Below are 7,250 nucleotides of genomic sequence, written 5' to 3'. Positions count from 1 at the left end.
CCGTAACGTCACACACTGGTCAACTTTACAGGCCATTCGTGGCAAACTCAGTTTGTATTAACCAATTTCATTAGAAAATAACAAGGAGAGATACGTATCCACCGAAAGAACGAGAGCACATATCCATGTCAAATGTTTGCCCGTGGAGGCTTCTTAATTAGGACAACACTAATAAGAGAAACTTTAGTCAACATTAATCAACTTTATGTTAAAGGTCCTCTTCGTAAAACACTCTTCAAGAAACTGGCACAAACAAAAAATCAATACTTAAAACATGATCGACATTGGTAGGAAGATTTTCAAGTGGAATCAACCAAGCCACTGCAGTTTGGTTGATTCCAATCACTGTAAACTTTCACGACTGTGGAGACGAGTCCTAACTTTCTTCGCGCGTGTAACCGTAACCAGGAACAATCGTTGGGGATAATGAGAGACACGCAAAGCATGTGTCTAATCCAATGGATCAACACTTGACTTCCTTTGCCACCGCCAGTAATGACGACTTGAGAATGTTGTGCATTTTCTTGGTCTGTTCAATGCGCCGTGCGACTTTTGGCTATACTGTTTTGCGTATTCCGCGATATGTTTAACTGGGTTTTCAGGCTTTTTGAATCTGTTTACACTTCTTAATACCTTCGAAGTTTTCTTATTTATTTGTCATGACGTCATTTTCAAGAAGTGTGATTCTACTGCTGAATGGCATATGTGTGTGTTTGTCGTGTGCCAGTGTGTGTGTGTGCGTGTGTGGGTGTGCGCCGTTGTGTGTGTGTGTGTGTGTGTGTGTGCGTGCGTGCGTGTGTGTGTGCCGTGAGTGTGTGTGTGTGTGTGTGTGTGTGTGCGTACGCGTTTCACGTGTGTGTGTGTGTGTGTGTGTGTGTGTGTGCGTGCGTGTGTGTGTGTGTGTATGTGTGTGTGTGTGTGGGTGTGTGCGTGAGAGTGTGTCTGTCTGTCTGTCTGTCTGTCTGCCTGTCTGCCTGTCTATCTGTCTGCCTGTGTGTGTGTGTGTGTATTTGAGTGTGTGCTTAAGTGTGTGGGAGCCGCATCGTATGAATGTATCTTTTGTGTACCGTGTGCACGTGCATGCGATGCCTTTGTGTTATGTAACTCCTGGACCACTCGCAGCCCTGACCTTCTCTGCCTGTCAGCTTTCAGACAGTTTTTCCATTGCGGTTCCGAGGTTCAGAGACTGTGGCCTGTGCTAGAGTCTCTTCCCTCTCTCCCTCTTTGGCTCTCTTTGTCTCTATCTCTCTTTCTCTCTCTGTCTCTTTCTCTGTCTGTCTGTTTGTCTCTGTCAGTCTCTGTCTCTGTCTCTGTGTCTCTCTCTCTCTGTCTCTCTCTCTCTGTCTCTCTCTCTGTCTCTCTGTCTGTCTGCCTGTCTGTCTGTCTGTCTGTCTCTTTCTCTCTCTCTGTCTCTTTCTCTCTCTCTCTCTCTCTCTCTCTCTCTCTCTCCTCTCTCTCATACACGAAAACACACATACATATACGCGCACATACAGAAACAAGTCGCGTAAGGCGAAATAACAACATTTAGTCAAGCTGTCGAACTCACAGAATGAAACTGAACGCACTGCATTTTTTCACCAAGACCGCATACTCGTAGTTTCGTCAGTCCACCGCTCGTGGCAAAGGCAGTGAAATCGACAAGCCAGAATAGTGCGGTAATGGTACCGCTGAGTAGGATAACACGCTTTTCTGTATCTCTATATTCTTTTTAGCGTACTGAGTTTGTTTTTAATCCAAGCATATCATATCTATTTGTTTTTGGAATCAGGGACCGACAAGGAATAAGATGAAATTGTTTCTAAATCGATTTTGGACAATTAATTTTAATCATAATTTTCATATTTTTAATTTTCAGAGCTTGTTTGTAATCCAAATATAACATATTTATATGTTTTTGGAATCAGAAAAGGACGAAGAATAAGATGAAATTGTTTTTGGATCGTCTAAAAAAAATTATTTTAATGACCAAATTCATACATTATTTTTTAAGCCACCAACCTGAAATGCAATACCAAAGTCCGGCCTTTGTCGAAGATTGCGTTGCCAAAATTTCAATCAATTTGATTGAAAAATGAGGGTGTGACAGTGCCGTCTCAACTTTTACAAAAAGCCGGATATGACGTCATCAAAAAAATTTATCGAAACAATAACAAAAACATCCGGGGATATCATTCCCAGGAACTCTCATGTAAAATTTCATAAAGATCGGTTCGGTAGTTTAGTCTGAATCGCTCTACACACACACACACACACACATACATACATACATACATACATCCCAAGATGGCGACCAGACATGAAAACCATGTCAGCTAGGAGCTAAAAATGGGACGTACACGATACTCAGGTCGAAATAAAACCGGGAAAGAACAAAAATATTATGCTGTGAGTAGAGGTAGAAAAATCGGAATTTTCTCAAATTGGAACGAAGCCTCGAAATCCGTCACTTCATATCCTAAAGCTACCCACAAGAGCTACCTCACGCTTGAGGAAGCACACAACGCTATGGCACAAGCTGGGATTCCTAATCCTAGTTTGTTTGAAAATGTTGAGACCGGAGGAGAAGAGGAAAACAACAACAACAAAAACAGTGAGGAAACCCTAGTAAAAGAATTTGTGGGTTCTGTGCAAAACAACGAAGAAGTTGAGAAAGAAACGGCGAGTTCGTTCGGTAACCAAGGACTCGAGGTCGAAAAAGAACACCCAATGACATCAGAAAAAGACAGATCATTAACTTGCACGGACTGCAAAACGAAGGTAGCGTGGAGAGATACTAAGCTACCGGTTTACCAAATATGTTTATTTGTCCGGAAGCAACGCAAGTTTACTTGTGAAACATGTGCACAAGATGATCTCGACGAGAAAATTTTCGAGGACGTTCACGCGCTGATGCCGGAGACGACCTCTGGAGTTCATGACAACGAAGGCGAACTTCCAGACGATCGGGAAAGACAGACACTGAGAAACTCAGTGGAGCTGCTGATTGCCGAGACCTCTGACACCAAGGGGATGGTGCAATTGTTGGAGAGCGCGATCACTAACCTGGCAGAACGCCTAGAAAAGAGCGAAATGAAAACCAGGGAAGACATGCACGAGCTACATCGAACCATGACAACCACACGTGAGAAAGAGCGAGAAACGGAGCAAAAGAAGAACGTAATGCAGGCAAGTTTCTCAGAAATTTTGAAAACACCTACGTCTGATAAAAATATTCCAAACACATCCACCAGCAAGGTAAAACAATCTTCTGTTGAAGTTGTTTCCAGAAGAAAAAGAGAAAAAACGTCAACAAAGAAAATCACGCGAGATTCTGACGTCAAACAAGCCTCGACGCCGAATGAATCTTCTGACGTCAAGGAACTTGAAATGACGTCACGAAGTCGAAAAAAAAAGAAGAAAATAGCAGAAAGGAATTCAAGCTTCCAAAACTCACTCTCTTTACCATTCTCGGTTACTGAAACTGAAACATCATCGTCAGAAGAGGAAGAAAAGGAAGAAGATGAAGGGGACTCTGAACTACCATCCGTGATCATCATTCACGACAGTATCCTGAAAGACATCGACTACGAACGACTGGGAAAGCAACACGGCATGCGTGTGAACGGGAAAAAAGCGGGAAATATCGAAGAAGCCGAGATAGAAATGAAAAACACAAGACAAAAGCCTGAAGCATTCGTTTTCCACACGGGTCTAAACGACATCAGGATAAACTCGGGACAAAAAGCCGCTGCAAAGATGCAAAAACTGATCAAAAATACCAAAGACACTTTCCCCTCCAGCAAAATAGTCATCAGCAAAGTGGCGCCAACAAGCAAAGAAGAACTAAATTCAAAACGTGACGTTCTGAACGCAATCGTCTTCGCCGAATATCAGGAAGACAAAAATGTCTCGTTTGTGTCCTACGAAGACTTATACGCATTTTCACGAGATGGAGTACACCCAGCCTTGAAAGGAACCGGACACCTCGCGAAGACCTTAGGAAACCATCTCGAAGGCCTTCTATGGAAGACTCAAGGGAAAAAAGGCAAACGAAATGAGAGCTTCAACAACGCATGGAGACATGATCAAAGAAGTCACCCCCAAATGAATGAACGCTACAACAACACATGGAGACATGACCAAAGAAGTCACCCCTCAATGAATGAGCGCTACAGCAACACATGGAGACATGACCAAAGAAGTCACCCCTCAATGAATGAGCGCTACAACAACACATGGAGACATGACCAAAGAAATCACCCCCAAATGAATGAGCGCTACAACAACACATGGAGACATGACCAAAGAAGTCACCCCTCAATGAATGAGCGCTACATCAACACACGGAGACAGGACCAAGGAAGTCACCCCCCAATGAGGAGTCAAGGATGGAAGAGAAACTATCCACCGACAAGGAGAGGATGGTTTAACCACCCAAGTTCTTTCACATCATACTCTCCTTACTTCGACCAAACATGAGATATCAAGTACGGACCAAGACGACAAGAAATAGAACCAAACAGCTTCATTGTCGAAACTGAAATTAACAAATTCATTGTTTATATTTCATTCTAGTTATTTTAGTTATGTTTGAAAAACATTGTTCATCCATTAAAATTTTGTCGTGGAACCTTAAAGGGGTAAAAGAAAAAATACACGGAGATATTGTACACAAGCTGAACGAACAAGATATCCAACAATACATGAATAAATACGACATAGTTTTTATAGAAGAAACTCATCTTGACAAAGAAAATAAGGACAATATTTACATCACTGGGTTTGGTAGGGGACAACATTTCATAAGACCAAAAAGAAAAAAAGCCACAAGTGCATCAGGAGGAATCAGTCTATTTATTAAAGAACATTTACAACAAAAAATTACCATATTACCAAGAAGTAATTGCGACATTGTGTGGTTACAAATCAAAAACAAGAATACTAGAGGAGCAGATTTGTTCATAGGCTGTGCATATATACCACCTGAGACGTCTTCATTTGGAAGAGAATTCACATCAAAAGTGTGGGACAAACTTGAAGAAGACTTAGAAGAATTATCGTCGAAAGGCTACGTCACACTATGTGGTGATTTTAACTCAAGAACTGGTGATCTCCAAGACTATATTCCTTCTGACAATGATGTATTCAAGTACCCTTATGAACACTTTACTAACTTAAATAGGCACTCGTCAGACAAAGTCGTTCAAAAGTATGGTAGAAGGTTAATCGACTTATGTTTACATAATAACATGAATATACTGAATGGGAGAGCTCTTGGTGATATAAATGGTCGCTATACGTGTTATACGCCACACGGATGTAGTGTAGTTGACTACTTCATATGTTCACAAGAAATACTCAAAGAGGTAATTTACATGAAAGTACATAACTTACAAATATACTCAGATCACTGTCCATTGGAAATGAAAATTCAAATACCATTTATTGATACAACTATTAACAACAACAAATCAACAGAACGAAACAAATATAACAGTTTTTCCAAAAATGATGAAGAAATCATAACCGAAAAATATCAATGGGATTGTAAATCTGAAGATATTTTCAAAAGATATCTTGACACGCAAGATATGAAAAACAAATTAAAACTCATACAATTAGATATTGATAGAATAAAACATAATAATGGAAATATTACTGCAGAAGATGACATAAACTATTTAACAGATGAAGTTACAAAAATGTTAAACAATGCTGCAAATACATGCCTTAAAAAAAGGATCATCAAAAAAAGCAAACACAATCGAAAAAAGAAAAACAAAAGGTGGTTTGACAAAGAATGCTATTTACAGAGAAGAGAATTAAAATCGTTATTAAATGCATTAAATAGACGCCCTTATGATAAAAACTTATGTCAAAAATATTACGCTATACGAAAAAGATATAACTCAAACATAAAGAAAAAGAAAAATATTTTAAAGAATAAACTAGTAACAAAATTAAATAATGATTTCAACAACGACCCCAATGAACTATGGAAAACATTGAAAGAGTTAAGATCTATGGGAGACAGTAACAATAACACAACATATACAGTAAATCCAATGAAATGGATGAATCATTTAGAAAAATTAATAAGCATGGAAACTAAAGTCACAGAAGAAAGAAAGAAAACAATTGCAGAAGAACTAAGTAAAATAGAAAATAATGATAATATACCTATGTTAGACGATCCAATAACAGAAAAAGAAATAAGACAAGAATGCAAATTACTAAAACCAAAGAAATCGCCAGGTAAAGATAAAATTACTAATGAAATCATAAAGGCTAGTCTAAATCACACTATCAAAATATTAAAAGATATTTTTAATATGATTTTGAAAACCGGAAACTATCCTAAAGAATGGAAAACTGGAATAAGTGTAGCAATATATAAAAAGGGAGACCCAATAGATCCAGGAAACTATAGAGGTATAACCTTAAGTAGCAATTTAAGTAAATTATTTTGCAAAATAATAAATTCAAGAATGGCAAAATACCTTGAAAAAAACAACATTTTGATAAAAGAACAAGCAGGATTTCGTAAAGGATACAGAACTAGCGATCAAATATTCATTTTAAAGAAAATAGTAGATGATATTATTAAGGTAAAAAATGGAAGACTTTATGCTTGTTTTGTTGATTTCCAAAAGGCGTTTGATAATGTTTGGCATGAAGCCCTGTTATTTAAGTTACGTAAGGTTGGAATCAGAGGAAAATGTTATAAAATAATAGAAAACATGTACAACAATACAACTGTGTGCACACAAATGATAAATGGATATTCCCATGACATAACAGTTAAAAAGGGAGTACATCAAGGAAATACCCTCAGTCCAACTTTGTTTAATATATTTATAAATGACATAGTTAAAGATATGCCAGATTTTGATTCACCTTCTATCAAAATTAACTCAAACGATAAAATATCATGTTTATTATATGCCGATGACATGGTTATGTTATCAAAGACAAAGGTGGGCATACAACAAAAATTGGATTATTTAGACATGTATTGTCATAAATGGGGATTAGAAATTAATAAAGATAAAACTCAGATGGTGGTTTTTTGCAAAATAACCCCCAAAATAAAGACAATATTCAAATGCGGTGAAAATATAATCAAAACAACCGACCAATACAAATATTTAGGCATGATATTTAATCAAAATGGTAAACTAACTTTGGCGCAAGAACATTTAAGTAAACAAGGAAATAAAGCAGCATATTCTCTTCGAAAAACATTTAGAAATGAAAATGTGCAAGTT

Source organism: Littorina saxatilis, linkage group LG12 (genome assembly GCF_037325665.1).
Source record: "Littorina saxatilis isolate snail1 linkage group LG12, US_GU_Lsax_2.0, whole genome shotgun sequence".
NCBI classification, from domain to species: domain Eukaryota; kingdom Metazoa; phylum Mollusca; class Gastropoda; order Littorinimorpha; family Littorinidae; genus Littorina; species Littorina saxatilis.
Note: the sequence above shows the minus strand (reverse complement) of the source record.